The sequence below is a fragment of the Pempheris klunzingeri genome, chromosome 1, assembly GCF_042242105.1.
Source record: "Pempheris klunzingeri isolate RE-2024b chromosome 1, fPemKlu1.hap1, whole genome shotgun sequence".
Lineage (NCBI taxonomy): Eukaryota > Metazoa > Chordata > Actinopteri > Acropomatiformes > Pempheridae > Pempheris > Pempheris klunzingeri.
Genome location: NC_092012.1, coordinates 11,792,614 through 11,815,840, shown reverse-complemented (window position 1 = coordinate 11,815,840; position 23,227 = coordinate 11,792,614).

Genomic DNA, 23,227 nt, shown 5'->3' with positions numbered 1-23,227 from the left:
CAAATGCAGTATAAAAGTAATAAAAACGATTATTTTTGACTTGACAAGAGCATTCATTTTAATGGGCACAGTGTCACCACTCATAAAGAGAAGACATGCTTCTCAGGCAGTAAAAAATAAATCTAGTCTCACAATGACAGAGAGGCTTACATTGAAACATTAATGACAGCGCCACACTGGAGAAAACTAAACAAGCCTTCAGTCAACACGTCCCCATATAAGTAATCCCTGTGAGGCAGTCACTGGCAACATTCTTTCACCAAGTTTAAATCCAGGCCTGTCTAATGAGACAAATTGCTCCAAGTTTCCACAAAATAATGAAAATATTCTCACATTTTCTGACACGTTCTCTCTCTCTCTCTTTCAGTCATTCGCACAGTTTCATGTTTGAGATTAATGCAAGCTAAATTTTCTTTTTATATCTTCTGCTTTACTCTCTTCGTTGACTGGTGTTTTTATTGATAATTCAGTTGAATTTGCATCTTTACGGCGTGACTTCTCTTCAAGGTGTGTCACATTTTCATTTTAAAGACGGCGGGATTGCGCGTATAGTAAGTGCAAAGATGTGAGTGCTCGCAAACAGCCCCACATTTGCATAAACACAGACTGCAAAACAATGCCAGGGGTCGAATTTGTGTAGAATAGATTTGTACAGAATGCAGCGAGGCAGACAGTTGCTTCACATTAAGTCTGAGCGTACCTTTTAGTTTCACCTGCGTAGTCACTCACTCTCCACCTTCCACAGTGACTCAAATGTTGTCACTAGACTGCTGTTGCTCATGGAAATGTAATCATTTATCTTTAGAATTTAAAGGTTTATTATATGTTTCTCCAAAAATGGGCCAGCAAGTGTTATTGTATAAGATGGCCCTAATTTTTCAGTTCTAACAGTCCAAAATGTTTTCCAGGAGCATCAAAGAGATTTTGTGAGCTCACTTTGTTTTTTGTAGTTTAAAGCCTATGCTAATGCCGACTCTCCTGGTTTAAAAAAAAAAAAAAAAGAAAAAGTCCTCTCTTTGTTATTTGTTGTGCAGGTTTCTGATAACCTGACAGGTCAATGTATTTTGTTGTGACAGCATAAATAAAATCTACTCAGACTATTGTAATAACAAAGTAGCCCACAGAGCTTTTATTTTGATGTATTGGTTATTATATTGCTGTGGAAGATGTACACTATGAAGTTGGAGCTGCAACTCCTGTGACAGTTATGAAACTGAGGCAGAGACATTTAACTATCCTGGGAAACCATTTTTCATGGATGTATCAGTTAAGAAAGACTTCATAAATAATTTCTGTTCAAGTCTCAAAGTCTCAACAGTAATGGTTCACATTACTGTAAGGAAACATCATCTGGAGAGAAAATAGTCACTGACTTAATCCTATCTGCACTTTTAAACTGAGGAAGGATGACACTGCCATGAAATGGTAATGACCCGTTCTCTCCTTCAAAGAGACACAGTAACTGTTGCGACCGAGATAAGACATTAATGGGGCAGTGAAGGCAAACCCCGATGGGCATGAGCCCAAGACGCCATACGCAGTCATTGCTCATGTGCATTCATCATGTGCATGGGTGTTCATGATGGTGACATAAACTGTGCATGTTCAAGTGTCTTTTGGGAGGAGAACAGCTGTGTGCGCACATAAAGGAAGCTTGACTGTCGTTTCTCCAGCAGTGATGAGACCACAGATACATTGGAGGGACAGTGGGGCAGATAGCTGGAAGGCTAGCTAGATAGGCAGGACACTACTGAGGTCAGAGCTCCCACAAGCCTGGTGGTGCATTAATTATTGACACCTCATTTTTATTAACTACCCTTGTACTCTTCGTGCTCTTGTACTTAAAGAGAGAAGAGCAATCTTACACAGTTGGCCATGGTAATTACAGATCAGTATAATTAGAAATTGCTTAAATTAAGTACAGATTAAACCTTAAGCAATAGGTTATACAGTGTCTCGTTATTAAATACTACTCTCTGTGACCCCCCCAATCTCCTAAAATAATTAATTAAATGATTCCATCTTACAAACAGTAGTATCTGTATAGAATTAAACCACAATTTTACGAGTAGTAATGTTATCGCTGTACAGCGTTGCAAAGTACAATAAAGTACTCTTTTGAGCAACACTGGAGCCATGAATTACTGCAAGCTGTCAATAATCAGTGCTCATCAATAACACTGATGTTGGTCTTTCAGAAAGTTTCTTTGAACGTTTCCTCAACTCAGAAACTCAGAACACATTCATATTAACTATTTCTACTGGGTTGACTGACATGCTTTTTTCTGACACGGTGTTGGCAGAGCAATAAATCAAGAAGACCTTATCCCCTCTCCCTCTCTTTCTGTCCTCCCCCACCCCGCCCTATCTCTCTCTCTCTCTCTCTCTGTCTGTCTCTCCTTCACCTTAACACACAAATGGAAGATTCGCAGCAACACCTGGTTTGTCCAACAGAAACAAACCTGCGAGGTTTGCTCATCTGAGTCAGATTTATCTCTTTTCATCTCAAACTCTCTTAATTTGGAAGATTTGTTGTAAATTGCTCGTGTCAGCCAGATCGAGCCGCATTTGTGAGATTTCATCATCAGCATTGCCTCCCCCGTCCTAAAATTGACAAATCAGGCTGCCTTTTCTGCTCCGTGTGTGGGCAAATTTCATTTCAGAGGATGATACTGGACAGCAACCTGTATGACCCTGAGGCAGCTGTCGGACTGAATGAATTTTCCAATACAGAACTGTAGAAGTGGCTTTGCAGAAATATGCCAATAAAAATGATGCAACCTAAAAAGAACTTTTAGTATATTGGCAAACCATGATGATACGGAACGATGAACAGAATATTAACTTTGCATTAGGTTTCTTTTATTTATATATTTGAATTTCGTTGATTTTGGCATCATATATAAACCCCCAGTGCATTCAGACTGTATTTCAGCATTATTATTCTCAAGTCAAAGAAATGATTCTCATAGAAGAAAGGCAGACTGTCTGTATGCTACGTGGGTCATATGACAGGTCTGGAACAGCTGAAAATTTTGTTTGTACTCATACATGCTGCTTAAGAACAAATCTGGTTGTATGAGCGGTTCTATGTACAGTAGTGTTATTGTGTATGAAAGCAGGAGTGGCCGAACTACATGATTTCCAATATGCGGCTGCAGCGAGAGACTTTCCATTAATCATAGTGATGATCGACTCTAATCTACCAAAGTAAGAACATCAGCAACACGCCTGTGTGCCCTCAGATGGATTTGGCATGTTTGTTGTTGGCTGTATGAGGAGAAAATGTCAATAGCAGTCTGAATGTCTGCACTATTTACCAAGAGGACTTTTTTTTTTTTCCTGTGCAGCAAGGCTTGGAGCTATGGGTCTGGCAGTGCTGCATCTTTAAAATGCCTCATTGTGAAACTTTGATAACAGCGACGCTCCATCTGTCAAATGCGCATTGTTGTTCAGACGGTGAGGTTTGTTGTCTGTCTAGAGACAAACTAATGAGGCTAGAGGTTTCTCTAATATATCAACAAATTAAGAACATGTCTTTCTTACCCTTTTGCCAAATATACCGCACCAAAAAATGAGTAAGACAGTGAGGCAAGCAGTTGGTAAGGTGTTTTCTTTTTGAAGCTTTGGTGTCAGAAGCTAGACACAAGACAGAGGAAAAGGTTAGTGTATGATCAATATTCCTCCATCAGCCTAATTGATCATTATTCTCTGTATTTTGTGCTGCTACAAAAATCAATACATTTATACACGGGAAACATGAGGAGTGTAAGTACTGGCTATCCAATCTTTATGTAAAATAAAAGATAGACAAGATAAAGACATGTATCAGGTTAGATTTTCTGGAGAAATCGATGTTGTGCTTGAAATCATTGTCCTTAAAGGGACATTGAAATTGGGAAGCCCAGCAATGACTGGACTATGTTGTACACATAAAATATGAGAGCTGGTCTCAAGAGTCTAAATGCATCAGTATCGTGTGACTATCCTATCGACATCCTCATTGTTCCTCTTCATAGAGCAGAAGTTTCCTGGATCCAAGATCAACTTTGTTTTGGAGAAATAACCATTTTTCACCAGTTTGGTATGTCTGACAGCTCCAAATACCTCCTGAACCCCGTCACTATGCGGAGGAAGCCAGGGAGAGGTGTGAATCAGAGCTGCAGCAAACTGCACGTCTGTTGGAGTTGGCAACAGAACTCTAAATGTGTTTTTGAATTCTTAGTTAAGCTTTTGCTCATTGTTAGTACTGAATTCAACAGAACCGTAAGGCCTCTGAATATACATATATATATATTTTTAACAGGGTTGTTCATCCTATTTACCAAATATGTTTTAAAGGAAACAAGGTGCTACCTGGACTGTATTTTTTCATCAATATAATGAGGAAAATCTTTTAATTTCTGCATGAGTAGCAAATTGTTCATTGTGCGTGTTTTTGCAGATACAGTGAGAGTGAACAATATTTCATAAATTTTCCCTCTCTGCTTGAAGCAAATGATAAATGTTTTCATGGTTATGCTAAGGCAGCCCAGTGCACTTTGTTAACATTAGGAACAGCTGAGCATCTTGCTTAAATGCTAGGAAAAAAAAGGCCATATTTACTTTCTCAATGTTTAACCAAAGCCGCAATCTTTTGTGTTTTTGTAGCCTAAACCTCAACACATGTGGGATTGCATGACCAGGTGAATCCAGGTTTCTAGTGTCAAAGACACTATGGGCAGTGTCAGACAAGAACGTAGCACAGCATGGTCTTAAAAGCTGGTGTCTGTAAATATAATGCAAGCAGCAGTTTAATCCAAAAGGTATTTAGAAAAGAACAGTAGCAAACGGTATTGGAAATGCTTAAACTAAGCAAGTCACCAAGCGTTTTCTATGGAAAGGAGGATTGTGGGTTATGTTTATGGAAAGTTTGCAATAACTCATCTCATCATATGTCAGCATGGCTCAAAAAGCTTGAGACATAATCATTCCTATTCGAACGCTGTTCAGTTAATTCACTTATAGCAGTCAAGTAGTAATTCCATTTATTTTTTTCACTCAGCTCCCATGATATTCATAATATTTTACCTCGTAACCAGTCTGCTTCTGATTGGCTACCTGAAACCATGACTGGAAAAAGAAAGTAATTTTCTTCTCATAGTCTTCTTAAAGCTTATGACAAACTGCCAAAAATGAGCCGACGAGGTGCAGCAGTGAAACTTGGTGTTCCTCAGCCTGACTTGTGTAGACTACTCAAACAATGAGAAACAGTCGCAGCTGCCAGTGATGGAGACAGAAATCGAAAGTGCTCGGGGAAAGCAGCTGTGGCTGAAGGCGTCCCCGTCAAGTGATAATTCCTGTTCATGTAATGTGTAGCATAATGACTGCCTTTCATGACTTCATGATTCACGACTTTATATACGTGCACTAAGACTAGAAATGTCTGTTGGGTGGTAATATGTGACAAAAAAAGACAAAGGAAAAGAAATTAGGTTATGATAATCATAGGCTAATACTATAGTGATTGACCCAGATGGATTTTAAACTGTATGTGTCAAAGGCATTTGTTGGGGATGTGTTCCAGCTACAGTACAAAAAAAAAAAAAAAAAATCTCACACAGATGGAACAATGATGAACAACACAGATTCACACTGTACCATCCTATATTTGTCTTAGTGTTTTTTTCCCCTTCCCTCCTCGTAGCACACAGACTGTGAACCTCATTAAAATAACCATGATTAATAGATCAGAGATTGCTTTGGAAAATGTACAATCCCATGGAAGACCACCAGTCTCGCTTGTGTAATGGGAAGGTTTCCATATGTCATCCTTATTAAGAAAAATGAATATATTTAAGTAGTTAATAATTCCCACCAAACCTGAGGCAAAATGCATCAGTTGTCAAGGTTACTGAGAGCTTGTTCCTCATGAGAATATGAGTCTGATTGTTGAAGCCTTGAGAATTTTACAGCGATTCACAATGGGCTGTTTGTCTAAGACAACATACTACGCACATATATGGAAATGCTTCCCACTGCTTAAAATGAACTCATCTTTTTTCAATATGTGTAACTAGATGACAGCAAACAAGCTATTTCAACAGTCTTTTAAATAGATTTTTCTATTGTTGTGTAACAGAAGAGATAATATTTCATCAAAACATTGCTTATTCTCTGATTAAATGATAAAACTCTGCTAATTTAGTCTGTTACAGCTGTGTATCTGTTTTTCATAATTAATTATGGGATTTAAATTTATCTGTAAGGTGCTTTGGTCGTCATCTGTTGTCTGTTCTATAAATAAGTTTGACTGTGTTGATTTGCAATTTACACTGAAATTTCTAGATGTTCACACATGGCTAACCTAAACATTGTACGCTATATTTCTGTGGCACGTTAGAGAATGTGACGTTGGCTGAAATGGCAGAATTGTTATTTTTGAATTATTCATATTTTTGAACAGATGGTTCCTCTGCTATGACGCAAATATCAGAAGCCAAGAAATAACCTGACATGACTGATGAATGAATATTCATGACTGCCTTGTATCTCTTCAGAAGGTCTTGTTAAGGTATTTCAGTTGTACAACAAAACACAAGAATACAAGTGCATTTCCAGCTCTTCTTTTTAGGGAGCGATTAACCCGCAGCAAAGTCAAACCGCACAGATGCAGTTTTTGATTTCGTCTTCGTCACGGTGTAGTATTCGTGCATTTCTGTGAGCATGTGATGAAAGATAATCGGACACCACAGCATGTAAAGTGCCCAAACTCTATGGAAACACTTCATCAGTTCCATCTGTTATACTTCTGATGGCTGCCGACCAAAGGGCAGGCAATGATACATTGTCACACCTTCACCCCTCTACACGGCCATAATGAGTGAGTATTCCTCTGAGCTCTCCCTCACACTTGCTCTCACATTCTCTCCCTCTTTCTACCTCTTATCTCACACACACACACACACACACACACACTCTGATACAGATGCACACTCAAATAAAGCTCGGCTCTCCATCATGTCTGCCACCATACAGTCCCATGTTCCTGCTGCTGGCACGGTGTCCACCCCCAGAGTCCAGTAAGAGGCCCTCTCAGAGTCAACAATGTCAACAGAATCCCACATAGAGCTTACACACTTTCAGAACGATTACTGCGGCAGAAAACCTCGCATCTTACCTTACTTTAACTGGAGTGATGCTTATCTTACGCTGTGGGTAACATGTCACGGAGAGCCATGCGTTGCATTTGCGAGGGCGTCTGATCGAATAAAGCATCCATATAGTTGTCGGGCAAGATGAAGAGTTACGAGTTCACTTTTTAGGCGTAAAATGTTGTTTTCTAAATAAATATGTAGTTGTCTGACAAGGAAAAGAAAAACATTTTAAATGGATCACAGACTTTTAATTGAAACATCCAGTAGCTACTCATTGTTTCCCCTAGGACAGTTTGATTAAACACAGACATCTGTGTTGTCGCATGTGATGCATTGCGTAGCCTTAAATGTAATTAATTGTCTAAAATGACTGACAGCGCTAAGTGGTTATTCTATGTATTAGCGTATATTTTATGGCTTGTTATTTATAATGCTGCTTATGAGCTCATTTCGACAATAAACTTAAGAGAAAACATCACTGGATGTCCATAAAGTTTATGGAGTGGAGCTCCTGGCAGTTTCTTTGTAAAATAAATCTTGTAGAATAAATGTAAAAAATTATTTTAAAGCATTGCACACAGCTCGGCCTCCCAGTCTGCCCTCCAAACTATCCTATTCCACTATCTGTTACACAGTTAGAATAGAAGGGCAGACTAAACTGTATAAATAAAAACACACCACATGAATTGAAGCGTTTCTTTGTTTTTGGGGGGGGCACAGGTTCAAGTCCAATCGTACAATTTTCTTTGTAGGGACATTTTCTAACAATGTGCATTTCAAGCAAAAATACTGCTCAACAGTTACTGTGAACTATTAGAAGATTATTCAAATTACCTCCTAAATAAATAATTGCTCTTGCGGTCTGGACATTGAACCAACCTTGTATATCACAACACACACACACACACACACACACACACACACACACTCTAGCTTCTGCCACGGACACTCTTTCACCGAGCCTTTCCCCTTGTGTGCTGTTTATACCCTGACCTGATCTTAAATTAGTTTCTATTCAGCTCTCTCTTATTGTTACTCTGCAGTGTGAAGGTTGCTACTTTTCTGCTGTTTCAAATCCCTTCATATTATGTTTCGATTGCTCTGATCTCAAACTATTAATGGGCTTCCCTATTACTATAAATATTTAGTGTTCACTGGTACCTAGTGTTTACTCTCATTTCCTTGATTCAGTGCTAGTGCATTTGCACAGTTCATGGAATTAAACCGACATGTTGCACACATGACATGGAGCTATACACACTTAGAGACATCCTTTGATTGTGTTTGCGCTGGGAGTGTGAGCTGTTATTCATGGAAATGTATGTAGGCTGGATATGCGTGGATTGAATGTATGCAGTGTAATTCCACCAATATAAAGCTGGGTTAGGCAGTTTATTTTTGCTGTCATTGGGCAAAAACAATACAATGAAAGCAATAAAAGGAATCAAAAATCAACCAAGTGTTTCAGAGATGGAGAGAACCTTGTGATGAAGCTACTAATTTCATTTTTCTGAGACATCTAAATGTGTTGCAGTGGTTTGTGTGTGGAGTTACCATACGAGCAGGCAAGGCGTTGCTATGTTGAATGTCGCTAATAGTTTAGTTTTCAAGTTATAGGCTATAATTCCAATTTATGTAGCTAGCTGACGTTAGAGCCTTGAATCACAGACGTCTCATAGGACTTTACAGGCCCACAGGTTTGCAAAACACGCAGGACGATAATTCTCACAACAACAAACATTGTAATACAGACACATTGGCGCTGTACTTGCACGTGCAGGCTCTAAATGCTGATGGCTTAGGATGAAAGAGGCACTTCAGACATTATTAGCAGCAGCAGTTTTTTTTTTTTTTTTAACCATAGATGCCAGAAACAAGAAACCAAGAAAGTTATTGTTGTAAAGAATCCATTTGCATTTAATTACTTAATAATTTGTAAACAGGGCTGTAGCCAAGACCGCCGGTGTCAAGCTAAAACTGCAATGAGCTGCAGAATTGGGTATTGAATCTCAGTGGGGTGTGTTGAACGACCCATTTAGTTTTACAGGAAGTCATTTGAGTCTATTGATATCATAGACATTGCTTTAAGTTGTTTTGAAATATAAGCAATACTGTGGTGTTTTGAAAAGTTTCTCAATATTTGGGAATCAGAGAACAACCTTGACTAAATAGGAAATAAATGAAAGGAATATTCAAAAATAAGGGGCCAAGAAGTGGCTAACAGTGGCCCATTTTTCTAATTTCTTTTTGATAGATAGATAGTTAGATACATCAATACTTTATTAATCCCGGAGGAAATTGTGTAGTTTTGGAGTGGTCATCATTGGTCGTATAAATGGTACCGGCCTTTTCCTGCAAACAAATACCATACAGTCTAATGAAAGATCAACCCACTCCTGCACCAATATCTGAATATCTGCACCTTGAGAGCTCTCTCTTTCTCTCTTACTATGTGTTTGTATGGAAATTAACAATATGTTCTGTGCATGCTTGAGAAGAGCAAGATACAAGTGTACATTGGCACACGAGGGATGAGATTTAGATTTATCTATATCACAAAAATATGAAAAAAGTCTACATGACATATAATTTAATACATTGTGTTTTGTTTCATTTCATTAAGAGCAAAAGCATCAGCCAAATGAAGCTTTAAAGCTTGCCATTTACATCGTGGGGGGGGGGGAGGGGGGTTATACAAAACTCATCAGAGCTCATATTACGCTGTATGTAGCGTTGCAGTGTGGCAGCCATTTAAAAACCATTACTTCATTCACATTCTTTAACACATTCTTTCTTTAAAAGTTCCATGAATAAATCTCCTGAAAACTAATTGGAAGTCACACTCCATGTCCCTGGTAAAAGCCCTTTGGCTAAATGACATGCAAAGGTGTGTCAGTGGTGGAACACCTCGGCAGGCTGTGGTTGGCAATGATGCATGCACTCCCTTATAATGGATCCACACTATGTAGATTGTATTTTTGCTGTAAAGACATTAGACAATGTTTTATGTGCTAGATCTATGAAAGAATCTTTGTGAATATGCATGAGACAATCTGTCATACAGTCCTATGAAAATGTTATGTGCTGCATGTCTTGAAGAATGAGGGGAGTAGGTGCAGCTGATTGTGTTTAAACTTTAGCATGTGGCTGTTTTCTGTAATGCCAGTCATGCTTGTACAGACGTCACTTCTTTTGTTATTATGACTTTTTTTTTTGTTGTTATTATAGAAATGAGGGTGGTACAAGTTTGCTAGTGTAATTAATTTCTGTTCATCCACCTACACAATTCAGCATTTGGTGGAGCTCCTTCCTTGAGCTTACCGCAGTGCAAGATTATTTTCTGCTTCAATGGGGTCCATCAGCTAAGTCATTATTTCCTATTAGCATCACAAGTTTTGATTGATTTCTTGAGTTAATGTGAAAATGAAGCTTTGCTACGTCATGCTTGTGTACCAGGTTTTTATCGTGGTTTTTATCACAATACCTTAAGGCATTAGACAAATGATGGTTTTTTTTCCATAAAAGCTTTTCTTTTTTTATATAACATCTGTTATTCTCTAATTACTGCAGTTTTTGAGTGTTGCTTTTTGGGCCTATTATGATATATTATCAAAACAAAACTGACAGTTAAAATGTTACAGCAAGTGAAATTTATTCTGTACCTTCTGTGAAAAATTGAGCTATGACAATACTATAGCATGCCAAAAACCTTTAAAAAAAAAAAAAAAAAAAGCCCCACACATCACACTTCAAAAACAGCTGTTATTGCCAAGAGGTAAGAAACAATCATATTTGTTTAGATGTCCATATTCTACACATACAAGGCGATGGAAAACCCACAACAGAGACTTGTTGTCTCTTTTACACACACCCCAACAAGCATAAACACATTAAGTATAGAGGCACAAACGCAATACATCTTAAAAATGGTGAAGAAGCAGCAAAGTATGAAGGCTAGATGAGTAGTATTTCACAGCCTAAAACAGAAAGTTTGCTTTATACAATATAAACTCGAATATTGGCCACCTTCTTTCTGCCTGTGCTTTTAATGTGACTCATTTATGAAAAGAATTCACACGGGTCAGGAAAAAAAAGTAGCAACGATGCAGTTGTGTGGCTGGATATTTTCTGCCACACTCAAGTAAAAACAAAATCAAGATTGCTGAATTTTATTACTTCCATTAGCAGCTTTTGCATCTGCAATGTCACTTATTGGAAAAAAACTTTAAAGTTTTTTCCAAAGTTTACTGTGCAGGTAATCAGGTTGCAGTGGGTTGCCATTTATCTTTGTATTACTCTTTCAGAATAGATCTAAGAAGCTTTAGTCGCACGTAAAGGAAGACTTACCTGCTCCTAATGACTGGAAAACACTTTGGTAATGCAAATTACCTGTCCATCATTGTTATTTTGCTTGAAAAGTTGCTATATAAAGGTTGAAAGCAGTCTGCAAGCAATGACATACATTATGCTAATAAATAAGCTACAGCCAAGCATAGAATAGTATAGGAATATTCTCATGATCAAAACATTTTAACAAATAACAACGTGCAATAGTGTGCCAAATTCTAAACACAGGACACAGGAGACCACCTTCAGCCTTCAGCGAAGAACCTAACTTCTCTAGTTCACACCAGTTTTTCCTCTTCAGTGTCTCCTTGACCTCCATGTACCAGTTTTTCCAAGGATACATAGGTGAGTGAAAAAAGTTACACAACCACTAAAAGTCTAAAATAAGCATTTTATATACACTGTACAATAGTGCTTTTCTAAAAGTGTTGACAGGTGGGCTGCAACCTGGGCTTTAAAAAAAATCCTACATGCAGCAAATTTATCAAAATATTGCTGTTTTACAAAAAAATCGCTAGGGTGGTGAGATTACTTACATCTATGCGATACATCTATGCGTAACCAAGATAAAGCAGCATAGTAGTGATGCAGTACAGTGGTCCCTCGTTTATTGCGGGGGTTACGTTCTAAAAATAACCCGCAATAGGCGAAATCCGCAAAGTAGTCAGCTTTATTTTTTACAATTATTATATATATATTAAGGCTGTAAAACCCCTCACCATACAGTTTATACACTTTTCTCAGACAGGCATTAACATTTTCTCACATTTATCTCTTGTTTGTTTGTCTTGCAAACAGGCAGCACTTAAAAGTCACACTGCTAGCGATTGAACATTTATGTAAATTTGGCAAGCCGAACGCATTCTGTACGGTACAGAGACACGTCACGGAGGAGATTGATTGACATTGGTCTACAGTCCCTTAGCCAATCAGGACGCAGAACACAATGCGCGTTCATACTCTGTAAAAAAAAAAAAGCATGCAAAATTGCCCAAAACAAATCTGCGAAACAGCGAGGCCGCGAAAGGTGAACCGCGTTATAGCGAGGGACTACTGTACATGTTACCAACCATTTCAATCAATTAGCTACATTGCATGTGAGCGGTCACGAGGCTGTTCACTATTTTGACAAAAATAACATGCATCTATAGGTGCTCGTTGAAATTTGAGTTGACAGTGAATCAAGCCCAACAAGTGGACCTGAATTGTATCACAACAACTGAATGAAAAACCCCAAGTATGTAAAACAAAGAGTGCATGTCCTTAGAAGTGACCTGATGACAACCCCACACCCATCTCTGCGCACCAGACACGCTGGAGGTTCCTCCTTGTCCTGAGCCGCTTGGGAAATCCCATCATAAGTCTGATGGTGTCTGTCTTGCCACAACTATCTCCTGCTCAGACACACTTGGACACACAGCATGGAAGCAGATCACACACTGTCCTGGCACCGAATCCCATATCACTGTCTCCTCAACCCATCTTCTTCCCAACCGCATAAATAGTTGGAGTTCTCATAAACGGGACTCTCTCTTGTCAACAAAGCCACTCACAGCTTCCCTGGAGCCGTGTGGTCCAGGCATCCTGGATATGCTACCAGAGCTCTATCAGTCACATCATTGTGCATGTAGGGACGACTGACACAAAAGCATTTAAGGACCTTTTTAACTTTTTAAGTAGCTGTGATAAGTCTGTTTTTATTTCCAGTTTAATTCCCATGGTGTCCGCGTGCCTAAGCCAAATGCTCAGCCTCCACACTTGGCTGCAGTATGCCTGCATAGCTCTAGACAACGTCTGTCCAGAGGAGGGAGACTGAATCCCAAAACAAATTAAAATTATTGATAAAACCAGAATCCATCCCAACAGGCTGGGTAGCTGAATGTTTGTGACTAACTCGCAGGACGATGTGCGGTACTCTCCGTGCGACCGACTCTTTACGTTCCATGTCCATGTTATCCCATAACCTCCTTCTCTGTCTATAGTGGCACATCAGAGTACTGTACCCCATGCTAGATCCCCCACCTGGCCTGATCTAGCACCAGTCAGGCCTGCTCAAACAAGCAGCCTTTTTAAATCTGTGTTTTCACTATAGTGGTTCTCACAAGTGCAATGCCCTCTGTTGAAAATTTCTCAGCTTTCAGCCCACCATTGGTCAATGGGTGGCACATGACTCCGACCCCTTCAGGTCAATTTCAAACTTTTCTGGCCTGAGCTCTGCTTCAGCCCCAGTTCAGCTCTCTTCTCTCCTGGCCTCTGCTGGGGGTCCAGTTCCAGCTCCTGGCCTGCAGCACTCTTTTTCTGAATGTGGTCTGTACAAAGCAGACCACCCTGTTCATGGCAGCAACACAAAGTCCCGCCTGAACCAAGTTTATTCAGTGCCAGCAGGTATGATTCAAAGTCTGCCAGCTGATCTTCCAAGCCAACGGGACCACAGCGGGACCAAGTTAACACAGAGCGGGTACCTAGCAAGGAACAAAGGAGTGACCGGTTTCCTCCAACCTGCGACCAGGACACAACAAGGACAAAGACCAGCTTTGACTGCAGAACCACAACCCTTCTTCCAGCCTGACTCATCAACAGATTTTCCAACTAAAAAAGCAGCACACCGAAGGACCTCTCTCCTTTCTCTCCAGCCTGGTAACAAACTCTAACTGGGCATATATAGCATGGTTTAACCGTATACATAACTAAGCAATACTTTTATGTTAGTCTTTGAGTTTGATTGTCATGATGTGTTGTTAGTTTACTGTGTAGCCGTAAAGTTAAGTTGATGTTAGCTTGGTCTTGCATGCAACTAACCATCCGTTCCTAACTTAGCGCCTTTATCCTACACCCTTACTTATACAGATACACAAAGTGGCCTCAAACTCTACCAAGAGACGAAGCTAACTGCCGCACATGTGCCTCAATCTGCACTCCTTCTTCATTTGCATATTCAGGCATACACACTCCCTATTGTTCAATCACATATACTTTGATTGATTTGTATGTTGACTTTGCTATATTTTAATAAATGTTTTACTACACATGCTGTCCCTTCTAATGCTGTGTGAGAGGGAATACTCCCAGCCTCCACTCTACTCCAAAATCCTTCAACTAGCTATTAATATGGTAAGTTTTAACAGTATTAAGTTCATTATTAACCACGATATTAAATTGATTTTATGAGATTGAATGAGTTAAATCAGGTTCATCTGAATCAGTGTTTTTCTTCATTTAATGAAGTGGTTCCCTGAGTTGGACTTTCTCTGATTTCATTTCCTCTGTTGTTCTTGGCAATGACAAAGATTCTGATATTCATGTAGACGACCCCACTAATAGCTTTCTTTAGACATGACCAAGGCCATACTCTTGATTCAGTTTATAATGGGTGGGTTTATCTGTTAACTTTCTTACCTTGAAAGATTTTGTCTCTAATCACAAAACTGTCCTTCAAGTAGCTGCTCCTTCCCCAAAACGTATAGTTCACATTGCATCCTTAAACAGAAACCTGCTGATTTTTTTTTTTCTGTTTTCTCTGCTCAGTGTAGCAGTTTTTCTCAGTTTCATGAAGTAAATCAATTGGTTGATCACTTTTACATTTCAACGTCTATTAGGGCAACAACAAGATGCCAGTCAAATCTATTACATCATAGTTAAGTCAGGATACTTACCATTGCCAACCTACTACTGGATCAACTGCTGGAAATAGTGGAAACTAATGACCTCCTCCACCGATTCCTGTCTCTGTTTTATAAATAGTTTTTTTGTGTATTATTATGTATTTTATTATTAACTTTGTAGTACTATGTAACTGTTGTTATGATAAGTTCTATATAAGTAAAATTGTATTATTATTAAAGCTAACTTATTAACTTAACTAAAATAAATAACATTTTTAGTGTAGGGGCAGCATGGTGGTGCGGTGGTTAGCACTGTTGCCTCACAGCAAGAAGGTTCCAGGTTCGAGCATAAAGCTACCAATTTATCTTACCTTGCCAAAATTGCTTGGGCTGTTTCCTCTTTGTCCAGTGTTGTATTCTCACCAAGGTTTCTGCTTCTGAAACTTCTCCATGCCCCGCTTAAAGTACAAACTGGCTTCTTCTAAACCACAACTATGGTATATGTTTCACACACATCATGTCTTATGCAGTGTGCGTACGCAAGGTGCCTGTAACGTGTGCGCATAGCCACACCGGTAATTTAAGCACAACACGCTCCCTTAACCTTGTTGTTTGTCATAATTAATCCAACCCTCCGTATGAATATGTATGACTGACTTGATTTAAGGTCACTCGCTGCCACAACCAGAAAATACATGTTAATGTTTCAATTTTAGTTCTTCTCGTGTGTAGAAATATAAATAATAAGATGACCAAACTATGCGTTCACATGCATTTTAAAGTCATACCAAATTTTAAAGACATTATTTGCTGAGATGATGTTTGATACTCTTACATGGCAGAGGGCTCACTTGACTTTTTTTAAAATCGTGATGAAACTGAAACATTTATTCGTCAACTCTAAATTTGAACTTGCACACTCCCTCTGCGATCTTGACTGGCTTTATAAAATGGCCCACTTGGCAGATATTTTCAGCCACGTGAATGGACTCAACTTTTCGCTTCAGGGGACTGCTGTCTCAATCTTCCATGCACGCAACGAAATAGAGGCGACTGTGAATAAAATTGATCCGTCAGAAGAAAAAAATGGCCCAAGCAAATTATGACTCCTTCGAAAACAGTTTGAGTTTGTGTTTGTGACTAAAGAGGAGAAGTGAGTTCCTGACACTGCAGCAGCTGCTGTGACAGCGCACCTGCAGGCTTTAAAATTACAGATGTGGGGCTACTTCCTCGGCCTCAGCAAACAGCTCAGCTGGATACAGAATCTCTGTGTCAACCACCACGAAGGTATAAATGTGGGTCTCGCCTCCAAGGAGCAGGACAACTTGTCGATCTATCCTCTGATAGCTCTTTGAAACTGATCTTTACAGGGAGGCTTTTGACTTTTGGTTTCATGTGGCAACCGAAAACCTAGAGCTCTCAAACAAGGCAATTATATTTCTGAAGTTGTTTGCCACTACATATTAAAGACCAAGTACAGGAATATACTGTGAGTTGAGTCTGATCTCCGCAGTCTTTTTAGCCAGACATCAAAGCCTTGACAGCATCAATGCAGCAGCAACACCCATCTCATTACTCTCTGATGGCAAGCCTGTTGCATCACAATTGACTAAGTTGCTATTCACTGTAAAAATAGCTGTCGAAATGCCATTTTAAATTACGGAGGATTGTGTGGATTTTGATGCAGTGTCTTTGTCAACAGTGGATCTGGATTTCATATATTTTTCAAACATATGTAATGATATTTGGGCACAATTTATTTCTGAAGAGAAAGTAGAGAAAGTAGCTTATCATCTTTACCTTCTCTCTCTCTCTTCCTCCTCACCCCTCTATCTAAGTGATTTGTAGATATTCATTGTAGTGTCCATAGTTTCATTGGAACCTTTGTTACTGTTAAATTTATAATGTTATTTTGTACAGTGAGCCACCTCCTTGTCAGTGTTTATTATGTATATATGCATCTATGACTAAATGAAATGGGAGGTGGGCCTCAAGGTTTTGCTGAATTTTTAGGGGCCTCCAAAGTTTGGGAAGCTCTGCTGTACAACATTATTCTGTTCATTCACTCTATTCATGATGGGAAGAGGAGGCACATCTGTCAAAGCAGAATTTGCTCATTAGTAGGTATACCAGCAGATAAAAGGGTTTCATTTAAATGTAAATCAGAAGGGTAACAAATCCATTATTGTCATTTGGAAAAGGGCTGCTCTCTTTGCCTTCTGTGCCATATCTTTGACTCTCATTCCCAGTCAGTGTGTTTTTACTACTTCTCATTCTGGCCAAGGAGATAGCACTGTCTAAAAGCTTCAGTGACAACAAATTACAGCTGGACGCTGGACAATGCTCTGAAGACTGATTCATTTGAAATTCATATTTTAATAAGCATCTCCGTGGAAGGAGGCAAGCCTGTTATTAATCAGTTGTGGCCCAACAGCTCTGTTCCTTTAAAGTGTCAGTCTGTGTGGAATCCATTAGTCTGCCCTGCTGCACATCTCAATAACATTTTCTTTCAACTGATTTCAGCAAGCATCCTGTTTGGGATATTTGCATTGTACACAGACATTATCCCCAAGCTGTCTTGCTGAACAGTATAGCCGCAACCTTTGGTTTTCCATTACTGATTATCCGTTACTTTTTCATTTAATTAATTAAATCCCTGAAAGATATTGGAAAAATTGTTTATAATAAAAAGAAACTGAAGTACAGACAAAGTTTAGAAACTGCTATTTTAAGGAGCAGTGACACGTTTATGTGTAATTTTGTACTACAATTCTTAGAAATTGTCTGTCTGCCTGTATGTTGGTCAGAGAGTCTGTCCACCACTTAGTCCAGACTGAAATTTCCTAACAGCTTTTGGATGGATTGCCATTGAAAATTGCACAGACATGGTCTCCACAGGATGAATCACAATGACTCTGGTGATCCCCATCTCTTCCTCTTGTGCCACCATGTAGTTAACATTTCATAGATTGCTGTTTTATTTTGTGTGTAGTGCTAATTAGCACCTACTAGCATACTATTATAACAGGCTAAACTAAGATGGTTGACCTGTTAAATATGTAATGGATCATTTCAGATGAGATGTCTATTATCAGCAATTAATGGATAATGGGAAGGCCAAGAACCAGCCCATTTATTCTTGATAATGGACACCTTGAAGGGCATTATGCTGCTTATACCATGGTCACTTGCCAAAGAAAAAACAACAACAACCATTTATTTATATTTTAGAGCATTGTGGAATCAAAATCTAAAGTTTTTCACAAGCCAATGGCCCTAATCTGTTTTCCTGGTAACAACAACAGACCTTTTTTTTTACTACCAGTAGTTACGCTAGCATGTAGACTTGTCCTGTTGTTAAAAGATTGATCTATCAAAATTGTTGCTGATTAATTGTATGTCAATTATTATCTATTAATCGACTGTCATTTTAGCACTGCTGAACTTTACTGATGCATTTGAAAAATACTACATCATCATAAGTATTAGCTAAAGTATTTAAAACTAAGAGTTGATGTGTGGAAAACTGGAATCCAACAACATCATTGCAAGTGTTGGTGTAGAAGTAAACTTTTAGTGTAATGGTGTGATATTATTGCCTGATATGATGTAAGTTCGTGTGTGGAAAATTAGAATCTAACATGATAATTGCAGGTGTTTTTTTATGCTCTATGACTTCTTGAGACATCTCCATGGACCTGGACATGCTGTTGTGAAAAATAACACAGGAGCAATACCAGACTATAATGTATGCTAATGAATTAATGATATGTTTGAAAACTTTACAAGGACAAATTGTCTTGCCAAAGACTGCTGCTGTGGGACTGTACCGGTGAGCTGCTCTGTGAAATTCTAAAAGAAATGTTGGGACAAATGGTAATCTGCCTGCAACTGTAATAATATGCAACATACAGTTGAACTGTTTCAATTAGCTGCTACTTTTACACACAATGCCATACATGCTCACATAACACAGGCACACGCATGTTAAAGTAGGTACATTTATCCATTTAAGTTCCCAGACTAGCCCTTTTAAAAGAGCCCCCTAAAGGTAGATTGAGAGTGTGTTTTCCTTTGGTTGTGTTAATGGGGTTATTGATCATTCTGGCAACTGCAACATTTCTATAAACCAAATGAAGGCCCTGCTCAAAGTGTGCTGTGCCAGAACAGAAATGCATTTAGATTACTTCATTCCACTGAACCTCCTCAGAGATGGCTATCTCCTATATTCTCTTTGACCCTTATAGGATATCTGATATCTGAATGTCCAAGATGAAATGTTTTGGAGAAAGAGTCTTTTCTTAAAGACTTTTATTTGATTTCTTTTGGTGCCCTTGAAGCTGTGCTGTATATCACAGTGCTATTAAAGAATAAAAGATTCTTAATGGGATATCTAACATGAAAATGGTGTAATTATTCACCGAGGAGATGCTATGGACTTCGACTGTATGATAATACAAAAAAAAGTTTGTCAGCATACCCATGAGGTTCATTAAGGTTTCATCTAATGTAGCTTGAATGCACATATTCATTAGTGTAATGATGTTTAAGAAGTACAGATATTTAGAAAGGTCCATATTTCATATGTACTACAGTAGAAAAGCAGATGTGATACCAGTACTTTGCGGCTGTAATTTGACATTGCAGCATATTGTGTATACTCTATCATGTTGACGAAGGGGCTGTACAAGACATAATTTAAGCTTTAAATCTTTCACACAGACGCGACTGAAGCAATAAGGAAAAACTTAAAATTGGATCAGTGGTGTCTAGGATATCACCTGAGAATTTATCATGACCAACAAACAGACACCTGCTGAAGTTCAACAAATAGACGAGATTCATCAGGGTTTCCCCCAGAAAAGCCATTAGGCTGCTGCCCAGCATGTCCTTTGAGGGGGTTTCCAGCGTAGGCCAGCGGCAGAACAATGGCAGGACTAAGTTAAGGCCCCATAACCGAACAAACAAAAGCTATAAAACAGATTCATTAACATTAACCTAACATGTCCAACTTCGCAAAGCATCTCACCGACAGACGTGACGAAATCAAAATTAATATGCTGTTAATTGGTTTCAACTAGAGCACTGAGTTATTAATTGTGGAAAACAATTTTGAACTGTTGCTGAACTCCAAAGGAAACCTGTTGATTGAACTAAATGTATTGAATCGTCACGCTGTTTGATAATTAAGTGATATGTGGTTGCAAATACAACGTTAACTATCAAAGAAATGCATTGGACATCAGAATACAGCATGCCATAAGAGAGCTTTGTACACCAACACTGTGAGCTTGATCATTGATTAATGTTATGAATGTGCTAAAAAAAACAATAAAACACTTAACAACAAATAAACTACTACTACAAATCGATTAGTATGAAAATAATAAACATGAATGACATTAACTGTAAATCTGGCAATTAATGATGATGAAGCTCAAACCCAGGATTATTAGTCTGGTGCTTTGCAAAACAAAGAATTGTAAGTTCCATGTTTTGTGATCTGTTATGTTTCAATTACCTTTACTGATGTTTGAGGTTTTTGCTTGTGGTATCGCACCAAAGTCATCATTTTGGTATTGTGATAAAACGATAAACAATAAAGAACACTGATTTCAGCCCTGCTGTTTTCCTATAATGTGTTCATGTTTTCATGGTTTCAAACAACAGATGTCACTGTCACTAGTGAGTCCCACTCTAGCTGTATTTTTGAAAATATCATCTATATACATACTGATATACTACTTCTGACGTGTAGACCCAGCGGGCTGCCGGTGGCCACTGGCAGAATCCCTGAAGCCTTCACCCTTCAAATTGTGCAAATTGTTCAGCTGTCACATAGTACTGCTAACTCTTCTGCTGTATCTCTACATTACAATTCAATCAATTTAATCCTTTAAATGTTAGCAGCGTGAGTTGTGGTGTCAGTGATAAACTGGAAGCTGATGCAGCTCCCAACTACAAAACATTGACTGGCAATGACTGGTTGTAATTGCCACATTTGGAAATGATTCATCACATAACATTTCCTGTGAAGACGCAGTAAGCCTCCCACCTAATGTTAGGCTATGCTTCCATCTTTTGTTGTGTTGAAATATGGAATAATACACAACAAAAGTGACACCGATAGCACATTAAATGGCCTCCACTTGTCATGTTTTTGGTAATTATGCAAAAATGTGCACTTTCACAGAGACTAAACATGTGCAACAGGGGGCCATAATGTAAGAAAGCATAGTCTAAACTACCCCCTTTTAAAATGTGGACATGAACCATGCTGTTAAAATGGTATAACTACCAATATAGCAATAAACCAATGCAATGTATTTCATTTACAGTTAAGCATTAACTGCATGATAGCAAATCCATCTCTTTAATGGACAGACCTAAGATGGTGCGTCTTTCCTAACAGCTTAGGTCTAAATTAGCTTGAAGCAAGAGAACTTGAAAGTGCAGTAAGAGATCAGTATCTTAAAGATCAGTCCATCCAGCCACGGTTTAAAATAATCAATTTAACTATCAGCTGAAGTCAATATCAAGATCCATTAAAAACTGTCCCCGGGACAGACTCCGGCCACTTCAAAATCCAGATCCGCTGCTGTTTCCTGGCTTAATGTGCTCTTTTTCACTGTTGGTTTCTTAATATTTTAATATTTAGAGGCACCATGTTGACAGGAATCAATATTCAACAGATACACAGAAAATAACACCTTATAAACACATTTGAATCCCTCGTGCACTGCATATAATACTGATGTTTTCTGTTGGTAAAACAATAAGTAACATATTAATTCCATCAAATATTATCAAAATACCAAACGTTATATTTAGCAGAGGTGGAGTTGGATGTACTTTTGACGGATGCACTGATGCAATTGAAGATGGAAGATGGAATCAGCAGATTTGTATGTATTTCAAGGAGGATAGAATATGGTGAACATTTAAACTTTGTAACTGTTAAAGCTTCAACTGGTGTTTTATGCGTCAAGCTGAGACTAATTTTCCATGCCAGTAAATAAAAGCACCACTTCATCCCATGCTTCTGCAAATGCCCTTTGTGGCATATCTCAATACAGCATTCTTTGAACCCACCCAGCTAATTAACCAGCTTTGAACCACATTATTAAGTTGTTTGTAGAGCCTTTTAAGTTCTCAGATCCTCCTTTATTATCCTGCCATAGGGGCTCACTGTAGACCTAAAGGCAGAGCAGAACTTCATGTCACACTTTGTATGTTCTTAAATGTCTTGCTGTAAGATATTTGTTCCGACAAACACTCACTGCTGCCTATTAAAAGAAGAAATGAGAGCGGAGCCCGCTATGTCACTCTTTAGTTACTCTCCAGTGAAATCCAATTCAATAGATTGAAACGGTGAAACACAATGTGCGCAATTCTCTATTGATACATCTCTCTGCAGGGTGTTCTCTTTGTAGTCAGTGAGCCAGTGGCTTAGAGCAAAAGTAACACAGATTAGTCAAACTCAGTCTGGTGGTGAAATACATTTGTTGCTCTTCGGTATTTTGCTGTAAAAAATTAAACTGATATTCCTGTGCAGTCCTTGAGTGTGCCATCTAGAGCAGTAATGCTTCATCCATTGCATTAGTAAATCAATTACTAATAGTGCAGCTTCACCTCCATTGATTTGCTGGAAAAAAAAACTATTTGCAACCATTTAGAAATAATTCCTGATTAGGCTCTCGTTTTCAGCTTTTCTTGTTTGGTTAACCGTTTTTTATTACCAACAGGGGCTGAATTTTCTGGTAGTGACTAGATTTTGTTGATTAAGTGGAATGTTCGATCCTGGTAGAAACTGCCGCTGTCTGACAGGGAGGGGTTTATCATGCAGGCGTCAGACTCAAGAGAAAATTGGTTTTCTTGAAGGGAGTTTGAGTTATTGCTGTTGTGGGAAACACTGCAGGAAACCCAGGTCATGTGTAACCTTCTGCTCCTTCACGTCCAACGCTTTCGAGCCTGGATGACCTCTTGATCAGCTGTCCTCGCCATGGCGTGCTTTATTCTGTGGGAAAAGAACAAAAAAAAAACCCTGTAATATGCATCTAAAACATCTTGTACTTTAATACTCTTTACACTGTCAAAGTTTTAAATCAAGACGCCAATATTCCAACCAGCATCCAATGCAAT